The 12,769-nt window shown below is 61.4% G+C and overlaps 1 long non-coding RNA gene across 1 annotated transcript; it reads left to right on the top strand.

Annotated features, from left to right (window-relative positions):
• The first annotated feature begins 11,221 nt into the window (after nucleotides 1-11,221).
• On the top strand, nucleotides 11,222-12,689 carry LOC118974908 (uncharacterized). The gene is made up of 2 exons (XR_005063972.1): nucleotides 11,222-11,502; nucleotides 12,528-12,689. It is a non-coding gene; the product is annotated as an uncharacterized LOC118974908 (long non-coding RNA).
• Nucleotides 12,690-12,769: the final 80 nt, after the last annotated feature.

The following is a 12,769-nucleotide window of genomic DNA, read 5'->3' on the forward strand; positions in this document are numbered from 1 at the left end:
CCAGAGTCTGGAGCCCAGGGCCATGGGGAAGGGATGTGGACGGACTGTGAGGCCCAGGCAGGGAGAAGGGTGAGGCCCCAGCCCCAGAGACCGAGACCAGCCAGTTCCCAAGTGGCTGCTCTGAGACCCAGCACTCACCTGGAGCAGAGGGCCTGTGGCTCATCCATAGTCACTGGCCCCTAGGTCTAGGACTCCTGGACAGAGGCGGGGATCAGGGAGGCGACCCCTCTGCTCGGCAACTGAAGCCAAGCCCTAAGGGGGCTGTCCAGCCCCGTCCATGCCCCAGGCCCAGGTGCTTTAGTGCGGCCAGTGCTGAGATGCCCGTCCGACAGACACTCAGCTCGCAAGCTCAATTTCAGCACACCTGTGCGCCGTCACCCTTTCAGAGCTCTGCCTGGTGACCTTTGAGTTTCTCCCCCCTTTTATTCAGTTATGTCCCCCCCGCCCCCGCCCCGAGCATCCATGGGGTGTGGCAGCGAGGCCTGTCTGTGAGCAGGTAACTGTGCAGATCAAGGTGGACTGCCTGGAGGAGGTGGCTGGCTCAGAGCTAGGTTGAATTCTGGAGGCAGGGCTGAGGAAGGGCTTCCTCAGGGGAGGGGGACAGAATAAAGGAGGAGCTGGCAGTGTTTTCAGGGAGAGGAAGGCTGTCACCTGGGGCCAGGAGACAATGGGACAAGGAGGACTCTGTGGCTTCCGAAACCAGGCTGATGAGAAGCGGTTTGGGCGTGAGGAGGATGTGGGACTGATGTGGGACCACAGGGGACCACGTGAGTGTGGGGCTCTCCTGACAGTGTCTGCCTGTGTGAGCGCGTTAACACTTGCGTAGACATGTTGAGGGCTGGCTCAGTGTCTGGGGATGGGCTGGGGAGGGGGGCAGGCCTCACCCCGGCCCCTGGGAATGTTTCCTCCCCTGTCAAGGGGACTTTTCCAGTGTGATTAAATTCAAGATCTTGAGATGGGGAGATTATCCTGGATCATCCAGGTGGGCCCTGCACGTCCTCAGGCCTCACAGAGGTAGGCAAGGTGACTGACTGGGAGCTTGCTGACTTCCCTTCTGGAAGGAGGGCCCTGGAAGAAGGAGCTGAGAAAGGCCCATTCTCCCCAGAGCCTCTGGGGAAAGTGCAGCCAGGCCCCTGCCCGGGTCTCCGCCCAGTGAAACTGGTTTTGGACTCCTGACCTCCAGGACTGGGACCGAAGAAATGTGTGCGGTTTGAAGCTGCTGTGTCTGCAGGAACTTGTTTCAGCAGCCACGGACACGGAGCCAGTGTGTGTGAGAGCCTGCACGTGCATGTGCGAGTGTGTGTGTGCTTGAGAGAGGGTGTGCGAGAGCATCTCCCTGAACTTGCACCTTCAGGACGGGTGCCTGCGTGCAGGGCCGCTGCCTTCCTGGCCCCCGTCACCTGCAGACCCCAGGTCACCCCTGAGTTCTGTCCTGCTTCCACCAGGACTTGGTGGGGAACCAACCGAGTCCTGGGTGTCTCTGTCCTGCTGCCCCTCCCCATGATTTTTTTCTGCTTAAGACAAATAGGCCCTAGTTCTCCCCAAGGGGTGCTCAGGTTGTCCAAGGTGCTGTGTGGTCACACTCACGTCAACCCCCTGTAGCCACCTTGCTCTCTCCTGCGGGGGCCCCACCCACTGGCCGGGTTGCCCTGCACATGGGCAGCTGCCCGGGCCCATGTGCTGGGCAGGGGACACTTGTGCTTTTCAAGGACCAATCTCACCGGTTCCCACAGAGCCTCGAGATGTGCAGGGCGAGCCCCGCCCCCAGAGCACGGTGTGGGTGTCACCTGTGAAGCAGAGCAGAGCACGGGGTCCCCCAGCAGCAGGGTCCTGGGGACGCTGTCTGAGCAGAGCCTGCTACAGCTGTCGGGGGTGACACCTGCCATGGGGGGACTCTGCAGGGTCCCTGCCTCGGCCTCCCTGACCCGCTGGCCCTCTGCAGTGGGCACGCTGCAGGATGCGAATGCAGCCTCTGGACCTGGTGCTGCTGGCAGGCATCGGTGGGGGGAGGCGGGGCCCTGCTGCACTCCCACCGGGGGTGCCCTCGCACGGACAGACAGCCCACGCAGACCGCTGGCACACACACACGTTCGTGAAGCGAGGTCCCCACAACTGCACCACCTTCTGTGCCACTTCAGACAGGGCGTGCCACCGTCCGAGGCACAACCTCCTAAGCCAGCCGGGCTGGGGTCCAGTTGCACCACCTGATGGCTGGGTGACCCGGACAGGCTTCTCAGCCTCGGTGTGGCCTTCCTCAGCTGGCCCCAGCGAGGTCCGGGTGGAGAAGAGCAGAGCTCTGGTGCGCAGGCCTGTGTGCGGGCATGCGTCATCGTCACCACTCCTGCCTGTGGACGGCCCCTCACTAGGAAGCTGTGCTGTCTGGGGGCCCAAGTTTCACCCACTTCAGTCTGGCCCCACATCACTTAACGCTGCGGACTGTGACCTCTTCCTTTTGCCAAAGGAGCCCAGGGGTGCGGGTGATAGACAGCACTGGGCCCAGAGCGGGGCCGAGGGGGTGTCGCCTCTGCTCTGCCGCAAGCAGCACAGGCCAGTCCTAAGGCCTGTGGTGTGGGGGTGCCAAGGCTATGCCTGCACTGAGATGGACCCTCCTGGAGTGGACTGTGCACCCCATAAACTCTCCGCACCTGCCGATAACAGCCCCGGGAGTGGCTTTGATAACAGGCTGGCATTTCCAGGAACCAGGAGGGTGGCCAGGTAGGTAGAGCCACGTTGGCTGAGGGGCGGCAGGGGGGGATGGGGTGAGAGGGAGTGGGCAGGGGAGAGGAAGACAGGAGGAGGAGAGGTGGGCGGGAGCCGGTGCTGGGCAAGGCCAGTTTCCTGTGGATTTCTGTCACCTCGAGGTTCAGCTTCTGGGCTGAGTCTCCCGTGAACAGTTTACACTGCATTTTTAATTTCTTCCCAGGTCAGCAGCCCCATCCAGAACCAGCAGTTCGGCTCTGGCAGACGTGAAAGCCGCTCCGGGCTCCCACTCTTTCTTCCCCAGATGCTGGTCCGTCTCAGAGCAATGCTCCCCTCCAAGGGATGTGGGTGCTTCTCCCCCTGCTCAGGGCAAAACTCCCCGCCCACCTCCTCTGCGGCTCCCCACACTCCAGTGCCCCACTGTCCTCCTGGCCTGGCCCGTGCCCCCCTGAGCAGCAGCCCCTCTGGGGCTCGATTGGCCCAGAGCCTCCAAGGGGTCCCGAGAGTCCTGCTTGCTGCCTCCCCCCGCCCCCCCCGCCCCGCATCCTGTCAGCATGATCTTCCGGGAGGGGACCTTGGCACCGGGCCTTGGCCAGCGAGAGGGGTGAGGGTGTGTGTTGGCTGATGGTCGGGAAGCCTGTGCTCCTGGGGGTGGTGGGGTGGGCACAGGCTTTTGCTCTTGGCCCCCCCACCTTGTCCTGGGAGGATGAGGACACAGGGCCTGGAGGTCTAGGAGGCTGTGCTTGTGGAGGTGGAAACTGCTTCCCAAGGCCAGGGGAGCGAAGGAGCCTGGCCCCAGGCCAGCTTGGAGCACCTCCAGCACCCTGGTTAGGAAGACCTCGAACCCATGGGTGTCTGTCTCGGACGGTGCTCAGTGATGCCCTTCCCTGAGGCCACTCCTGCCCTCGGGTCCTGGGGAAGGCTCTGCCCTCCCCCCCAATGGGGCTTGTGGGGCTCCCACGTGTGCGGGTCAAACTTTGTTGTCTTGTCAAAGAAGACGAAGAGTAGAGCTGGAGACTGCATGCTAAGTTAGCCGGTCACTGAGGGACAGACCCTGCGTGACCCACTCACAGCAGAGCCCTGGAGGAGTCAGACTCCCAGAAACAGAAAGCAGCCGCTGGCGCCGGGGCTGGGGAAGGTGGGGAGCGAGTGTTTGGTGGGGACAGACTGTCAGTGGGGGAGATGGAAAGTTCTGGAGACGACAGTGTGAGTGTTGAACGACGCTGGGCTGTGTGTGCACTTAGAAATGGTAGAAATAGTACATTTTAAGTTATGCGTATGTAGCTCAGTTTACAAATATGAGAGGAGAGCCGATGCCTTCATAATCTGATTAATTATTAATCAGAGTTTTTGGTATTTTCTGCAGACAGGCTGCAAACCCAGGACGGGCCCCTAGCAGGACGTTGGCGATAGGGACGCTCTGTCCCACCCCGGGTGACTGGGCCCATAAAGTTTTATCAGGCTTATCACGCACTAACGCTGGTCACCTGGGGTGGCCTGGGCCTGCTGGGGGCCTGCATCGTGCCCACCTCCCTCTCAGATCTGGGCTGGTCTGAACCCTGTGGCCCCTGTCACCCCGTGAGGCTGCAGGAATTGTCGCCTTGATGGCAGCTGGCAGGCTCCTCTCGCTGGCCAGCCGTCCGACTGTAACCAAGAATGCAGGTGCGGCTGCCCGCTGCAGCCACACTCACGAGGCAGGGGCTGGTGCAAAAGGAAAGATGTTTACTCAGGCACCACGACCTGGGAGACTGGCGGGCCGTCTTGAAGACCGTTGCCCCTCCCCTCTCAAGTCTGCGGTTCTCACAGGGATGGGAAGAAGTGGGCTCTTTCTTCTATCCAGTTACCTTGCCAGCTTTTGCAGGGCTGGGGCCCCGGCCATTTATCCTTCTAGTGTCTGGCGGGCGCAGTGTAAGAACCCCTCCCCCCGACACCATCCTGGCTGACGGGGAGACTCCCTGGTGCTCCCCGACCGACTCCGGTAAGCGGAGCGCGGAGCACCTGCCTGAGACGGCCTCCCCCCACCGCCTGGATCTTGTCCCCAGCAGTGGCAAAGCCTGAGGGTCCAGGGTCGACACGCGGTCTGACTCCGAGGTCTGCTGCTCATCGGCCACTTTGTGACCCTAGCCTAGCTCTTGACCTCCCTGGGCCCCTGTTTCTGCCTCTGCAAGTGGCCAGTACCTGGCTCCTGGTGCTGTTGTGAGCTTAAAGGGTGGCGATATGGAAAAATGGCTCAAAGCCTTGGAAACACCTGGGTCCTCTTGGGTCTGTATCTAATGACACACAAGGAATTAATGTAGACCAAAGGCCTACCTGCAAGAACTAAAACCCCAAAGCTTGTAGGGAAAACGCACAAAGGAAAAATCCCTGTGACCTTGAATCTGGCCATGGACTCTTAGTCATGACACCGGCGAAGGAGCAACAAAAGGGAAAAATAAACTTGCGTTTATCAAATCAAAAGTTTTTGTGCATCAGAGGACACGATACTGAGAGTAAAAAGAAAACCTGCAGAATGGGAAAAAGTGTCTGCAAATCACGAATCTGGTAAGGGATTAATATCCAGAATATACGAGGTTTGTCCAGAAGTCCAGCCACTGTTAATAAAATGAGATTGGTTTGTGCAACATCGACGTGACCTGGCAGCCCCGGCGAGTGGACTGGAATGTGCATGCGTGAACAATGACTTCGCTGCACTCGTCAGTGGGGGCGGCAGACACGACTGAGTGAGCGTGTGCACTGTCTGGTCGTCACATTCAAAGTGACTGGGTGAGTAGAGCAATGGATCTGCATGGGTTTTGCATTAAACTCGAACCTCCCTCTGCAGAAACTGTTAGGAGGATGCAGAGGCTGCAGCCGTGGGCAGCTGCTGACTGGCAGCTCCATCGCCGTGACAACACGCCCACTCACCTCTCACATCACCTGCACTTTTTTGGTGAAACATCCAATCACCCACGTGACTCAGCCCCTGCAGCCCAGAGTGGGTGCCCTGTGATTCCTGGCTTTTCCCAAAAGGAAAATCACCCTCGAAAGGGCAGAAATTTCAGGCCACCGAAGAGATTCAGAAAACTACAACCAGGCAGCTGATGGCCATGGGGAGAACTGTGGGAGGTCCCCAGGTGCCTCTCTTGAAGGGGACTGAGGCGTCATCGTCCTGTGTACAGTGTTCCTGTGTCTTCTCCGGCAATGTCTCCATTTTTCACAAAACGTCCTGGACATGTCCTGGACAGACCTCGTGTGAAGAATGACTACTACTCAACGGCCAAACACAAATGTCCCCAATAAAAATGGGCAGAGGACTTCCAAAGAAGACACAGAGGTGACCAACAAGACAGCACCCCATACTCCCCCCACCCCCGCGTCCCATCCGCGAACCGCCTTTCTGTGCCCTCTATGCTGGCCCTGCCCTTTCCTCCTGGCTCCTGGCTCCCTTCCCAGCCGCACGCCTGTGTGCCTGCTGTGTGTTCAAACCAAAGTAGATGGTCCTCCCGGCACCTGTCCCTCCCTGCTGGACCCCCGCCCCCAGACAGGGTCCCCTCTGGCGGCCCCTGAGGTCCTGGAACCCACAGCCCCCAGCAGCCCCACAGCTTTCTCCACGGCCCCGCTCTGGTCTCCACCTGTGCTCACACCCCTGGGCCCCGTCTGGCTGCGCGGCTGTCACTGGGCGAAAGTGTAACTGATGCCAGGACCCGGCTGAGAGCGGCTGGAGGCAGAGTCCGTCTGGAAAGACCCACGGTGGTGACTCAGCCTCTGGGCCTGACGCGAGCTTCCCAGGCTCACGGGCCACATCTGCGTCCACTGCACCCATTGTGGCAGGCGCTTGGTGCCCCAGGATGGGGCTCCCGCTGCCCCTGACACCAGTGGCCTCTGCTGGGCCACACACCAGGGGTGAGCGTCCTGCCCCTCCCACCGTCTGCACTGCTGCAAAGTTCCCAGCTCAGCCGCCCCGACTGTCCTATGGGGTCCGGGTTCTGGCTCCCACACCTCGCCCCAGTCTCTCCCGGCTCTGCTCTGGAAGAGCTGCTGCCGGCCCCCGCCCCCCACCCCCCCAGCCCAGGGACCGCCCACGCTCCTCTGTTGCCCACAGGTTCCCAGCCCTGCTCCACCTGCCTCTCCTGGCTGGGTGCCTGGCCCGCCCTCCTCCCCGACTTGCTGTGAGGTGACACCAAATGACTTCAACACCACTGCCACCCAAACTCAGACTCAGCACCACCCGAAGCCCTACAGGACTCTCCAACTCACGCCCGAAAGCGAGTTCAAGCCTCCCTGTGGCCTCCGCACGGGGCAACGCGCTGCCTCCAGCTGCTGCGTCTTGCAAACCCAGCACCACGACCTTCTCGGGCTCCCGCCAGCCGTCCTGCTCCCACAGGCCCAGCCCCTCCCCGGGTCTGGCGAAACCCACGTCTGCTCAGTAAAAGGGACCAGGGCCCCTCGACTTATTTTAGGGCTGGGCAGAAAATACACAGGACGAAGTCTGGAACCTTCCATGGTGCCAGTGAGAAGGAAGGAAGCCCTCAACACAAACTAGAAAGGAAGGTTCCAGAGTGCCAAGGGCACAGCAGACGGACGCAGCAGCTGAAAGGAAGGGCCCCCAGCGACCAAACTGGAAAATCCGCAGCAGCTGAAAGGAAGGGCCCCCAGCGACCAAACTGGAAAATCGCAGCAGCAACACGAAGCTCCCCTGTGCCAGATACCCGAGTCCCTATGCTCATCTAATTCACTGAGCAAACAGTAACAAGTGGATAAAAACTAAGGAGTAGAAATACTAAGTAACAAGTGGGAGACCATGCCCGGTGCAGAGTTCCAGTGACTCCTTGGGTCCTGCCCCTCCCAGCAGAGCAGCTACAGTGCAGACATGTGGGGGCGGGGGGAGTCGGTGTACAGGGGCGTCACCCCAGGCACAGAATGGCGCGGGGAGGGGACAGAGTGGCTGAAGAAACAGACAAAGCTGCCTACGCCTGGAGCTCAAGGTCAGTGTCTCAGTGAGAAGCTGTATTGCCCTGGGCCGTGTGAAAAGACCATTCGGTCTCTGTGGTTGGCCCCCCAAACCCAGGCTCGGGCTGGTCCTGGAAAAACGTCAGACAAACTCCGGTAGGGGGCACCCTCCCCACACCTGAGCTGTCCCCTCCAAACCACCCAGGCTGGTTCTAAAGCAGGGGAGTCTGGGGAGCCAGCACAGCTGAGAGGATGACTGGAGTGCCAGAGAGGAGCTTTGGGGTGCCACATGGTGTCCCGGAGGGGGTCCTGGGGTGGGAAAGGGGCCCGAGGGGAAACCCAAGGGAGTCTGAGAGGTGTGTTCTTCAGCTACGGACCATACTCACTGAATTAGGCAGGCTTCTCCAGGGAAACAGAACTGGCCGGACTCGCAGACTCATCACCGGGCCTCGCCGGCTGGAGGTGCTGTTTCAGCTCCTGTCTGCAGGCAGGAGGAAGCCCGTCCCTCCTGGGGCGGGGTGGGGGCATCTGTTTTAAGGAGTCGTCTCCTGTGAGTGTGGAGACTGGAAACCCAGACGCTGTGGGGTGGGGGCGGCAGCCAGGGCCCAGGGAAGGTCGAGTGCTGGGGACGTCCCCTCCTCCTTCAACTGACTGATGAGCCCCCCTCAGTGGGGGGGGGGGGAGTCCGCTACAGTTAGAATCTATGAATTTACATGTTTGGTGAATTTCGCCCCAAAATCACTGTCACAGAAACACCCAGGAAAACGTTTGAGCAAAGGTCGGCAACGTGGCCCAGCCAGGCAGACAGGCACAATGAGCCGTCACACCAGCGGAGCTGTGGGGGCTGTGACACGCTGTCGCTGCACGGCCTTCCTCTGGCGGGCGTCCTCCGGGGAGGACAAGGGACAGGCGGCAGGGTCCCCACCCACGGGCCCTTAGGAAACCCTGCTGCCCTAAAACACTCTCAGCAGAGGGTGTTTTGGTAGGTCAAAGGGAAGGACTGAGTTTCGCCACCTGGGTGAGATTTCAGTTTTTCTGAAAGTGGCCACTCAAGTTCGGAATGGAACAGGGTAAAGCACTGTGTTGATGTGACGTGGTAACAGTTCTCAAACTTGACTGTGCATCTAAACTTCCCGGAGCGGAGGGTGGGGACTTGCTGTAACAGGTGACACAGACAAGCCCAGTTTCCAAGTGATTCCCGACAAGCTGCTGGTCCGGGCACCACACTGTGAGGACCACCCTTATGTGATGAGAGTAGACTGAAAGCAGCGAAGTCATCTGGGAGTGTCTGCAGGTACGGCACCTGTCATGGGCCCCCGGTCCTGGGTCCCCCGGCCGCTGCTCCCCCCGCCGCGTCTGTAGTTCTGAGCTTCGACACAGGGTGGCGCCATGTGCTCACAGTAAGCGCCCCAGAGCTTGCTGGTGGCCTTGCAGTTTTTCAAGCCCCTGCCCTCCACCCGGCCTCCAAAACAGGCACACACACCACAGGCAGGAGGGGCAGGTCAGCGCAGACGGACAGATGGCCCTGAGTTGAGGGTGAGGATTTGAGCACCTGGAGAACTCTTCCTTCTCCCACCTAGCACAGGCCAGGCCCGCCTGGCTGGCCTCCGAGCCCCGGGCCCTGCTCCCACCCCAAGCCTTGGCTCCCCCCAGTGTTACAGGGGGCTCTCCGCAGCATGCATGCACCCTTACAGCCTGTCACTCCCTGGTGCAATGGGAGTGGCCACCACCTCCTTCCAGGTCATGGCAGGCCCTAGTGGAGAAGGGGCACCCAAGACACAAGTCCTTGCTCTTTGGGGTCTGCAGGCTTTGGGGTGATGATGACAGAGGCCGTCCTGCCAGACCCCACCTCTGGTGACCTCAGTGTGGGGTGTGGGCAGCAGGGGCCTGTGCAGGGTTTGGTTTGAACAAGGGGTTCTGGGGACCAGAAGCCCAGTTGGGGTGAGGCCTGGAAGCTGGGTCCACAGGGAGCCCGGAGGGAAGGTGCGGTTGGAGTGGGTGGAAAGGTCCAGAAGGGCTGAGTCTCTGTGGCCATCCACGCCTGAGGGAGTGCCTTGGTACCTTGGGGGCAGCCTCTCTGGCCCAGGACTGGCAAGGAGCTGCCCCCCCCCTGCTTACTCCCTGCCACACCAGAGCCGGGAAGAGGGGGGCAGCTCCCTCAGCCAGGCCTGGGGGGTGGGGGCTGCAGGTCTCATCTGGGAAAGGAGAACCTTATCGGCTGGGCGACTGATCCTTTGTAATCTACAGCCTTATCCCCAACTGCACCCCAAAGCTATAATTAAAGTTTCAGGCGGAAGGAATTATTCTGGAGGAGGGGCGGCCCCCCCCACGGCCTGAGCTGGCAGATGGACCCAGCGCAGCTGGAGGTGACACTGAGGGCACCTCCCTCTCCCGGTCTCCGGGCGCGGGCTCCTACCAGGGAAACCAGGTCCGGCCCTGGCCCTGGCAGTGGGGCAGGGGCCCAGAGACAAGTCCCACCTCTGGAACAAGTGTGGCTTCCAGGCAAGAGCCGAAGTGACACTGTGCTCTGTGGGTAACATGGGCACGCCCTTGCCTCACCATTTCTAAATCAGCTGAGCAGGGTGCAGAGGTCCCTGTGGAGTCTGGGGGCCTGACCCTATGCCCGTCCGGCCGGGAGACAGCAACCAGGGCTGCGGTCCTCACCACTGTCGGCACCTCTCAGGGCGCTGTGCCGGTGCGGAGAGCAGCTCTTTGTCTCTCACAGTCTCACCTGAGCCTCCCCCCGCCCACCGCCGTCCCCCCGTCCATTCATCCAGCAAGGACCAGATCCACTCCAGGCCCGAAGCTTGAGCGCTTGTCCTCACAGGGTTTGTACTCCAGCCACAGAAGCAGGCTGTGGACAACAGACACCCAGAGAGGCCTCCTGCCCTGGGCCTGGACCAGGAACACAGCCGAGGGCATGCAGTGGCCGAGGGGCGTGCTGGGGCTGTGGGTCATGGGCGGAAATGGGACCTGCCTGTTCTAGGGTTGTCCGGCTGCTGCGTGGACTTGGGGGCGACTCCTTCGAGGTTGGACTCGGGGTGATGTGGGGGTGGGGGTGGTGGTGGGCCAACTCGAGTGTGAGCAGCAGATGGAGAGACAGCAGGCCTGGGGGGGCAGGGACACAGACAGGCCCACTGCCCTCCCTGGGGACTGGGGCTGGGGCAGGTGGTGCGGCTCTGCACAGGAAAGGCGTGAGACCAGAACCGAGCAACTAGAGAAGAAAGGTGGGGATGCTAGGGCCCGGCCTGCTGGGGTGGGGCTGGGGGCCTGGACCTGTATGTGGGCAGTGGGCCGGGAGGCAGGGGGCACCCCCGTCAGCATCAGAGCATCCCAGGGCCAGCAGGGCTCTGAACCCCTACGGCCTTGCCAGTGGCGAAAGGGCAAAGAAGCCGGGCCGCCGGGGAGGGTAAGGCAGCCATCCGTGGGGCTGCTGGCTGCCAGCTCACAGCCCAGGTGTCCCCCAGGCCTCCTGACAACTGCCCTCCCGGTCCGCTCCTTCCTCCGCTGGGTCCCTCTTCCACAGAGAAGTGAACACCCGCTCTGGGGAGGGCTGAGCCTGGACACATGTTGGGGGACAGTGTCCAGAAGCTGCAGTCGGAGGCTGGTCCAGTTTTGAGCAGGCGTCCTGTCTGCCAGCCCTGTGACAGGAGGGGACAGCTGTGGCTGCCCCCAGGGCTATAAAAAGCCCAACAGCCGAGCAGGCAGAGGTCACACAGAGCAGACACAGGATTCACTGGCCTTGGGGAACTCAGCCCAGCAAGCATGAGGCTGGCCCCCGCCATCAAGCTGCTGCTGGCCCCCCTGAGGGGCTGCGTAGTGCCCAAGGCACACATCTCTGCCAAGCCGGCCAAGACGCCCGTTTCCCCGCCGGTAGGTACCATGAGCTGCAAAGCCATCGAGGGTGGGGGAGGGCAGACAGTCCTGAGACGTTCTCAGAAGGAGGCTGGATTCAGGGTGCGTCACAGAAAGACAGGCTGGTAGAGGGGGAACGTCCTCTCAGGTGCTGGGTCTCAGTCCTACCGCGGCGGGGAAGGCATCCCCACTTCAGGAACGGGCGGGGGGGGGGGGGGGGGGGGAAGCTGCGNGGGGGGGGGGGGGGGGGGGCTGAAGCTGCGGCCTGCAGGCTAGGGCCCCAAGCAGCCGGCAGTCAATCTCAGCAGCAGGGGATCCCTGTTCTCCAGCCCCTGCGTGCCTTCTGGCGAATGCCAGGTGTGGAGGGCTGAGCGGGGGAGGGTGCCGCTGGATCCTGCGGCCTCGAGCTTGTTAAAGGGGACGGTGGGCTGCCCGGAGGGGAGTGCAGTGAACCCTCCACCTCAGCTACCCACCTCGGGCACCCAGAAAGCAGGCAACTGTTTGTTTGAAGCATAAATACTCAAGATCTAGAAGGTCACCTGCCCAAGGTCACACGGCTGGATGACACTCAGGTCTGAGGCAGGCCCAGGGCCCTAGCCCAGGCCAGCCTTGCTCTTACAAGCTCTGGGAGTTGAAGTTAAAGGGAGGGTTAGTCTGATTTCGGAAACAGGAGGGATGCCTGGGTGCAGGCTGCTCTAGGGGGAAGCTGAGTGAGGAAGCACAGCCTGCCCCGAAGGCCCAGCCACTGAAAACTGCATCGACCCACACAACCGGGGGCCCCACCTCCCCCATTTGGCCACTCACTCAAAAGCCCCGTACTTGTCTGCAAGCAACTTAGAACCTCAGCTGTCCCTGGTGTCTCATACAAACCTGACAAGCATATTGCCCTGGGTAAGGAGTTCAAGGTCAAGGTTGCTGGGCCACGCAGGCTCACGGGTGGGCAGTCTGTGTAACACTGTGGCTGCCATTAGGACGTGGGCAGGCAGACAGCCTCCTCTACGGAACCAACTCTGACCCCCCGACACGGGCTTCCCTCCACCCAGGAGCAGGCTGTGGGGCTCGCGGTGACGTTTGTCAGCTTCCTGGTCCCCGCGGGCTGGGTCTTGGCCCACCTGGACAGCTACAAGAGGACCTCTGCGGCCTGAGGGCTGGAAGGTGCTGCCCCCAGCACCAGAGGAAACATCCCATTAAACCCTCTCCCCACCCAAGGCTCTTGTGGTGACTGACCTGTGTGCACTGCTCGCTTGGGGGAATGGGGGGCGGGGGTTCAGACACCTGTCAGAAG

The sequence above is a fragment of the Sturnira hondurensis genome, unplaced genomic scaffold (genome assembly GCF_014824575.4).
Source record: "Sturnira hondurensis isolate 20B ecotype Veracruz unplaced genomic scaffold, ASM1482457v3 Scaffold0019958, whole genome shotgun sequence".
In the NCBI taxonomy this organism is placed as follows: domain Eukaryota; kingdom Metazoa; phylum Chordata; class Mammalia; order Chiroptera; family Phyllostomidae; genus Sturnira; species Sturnira hondurensis.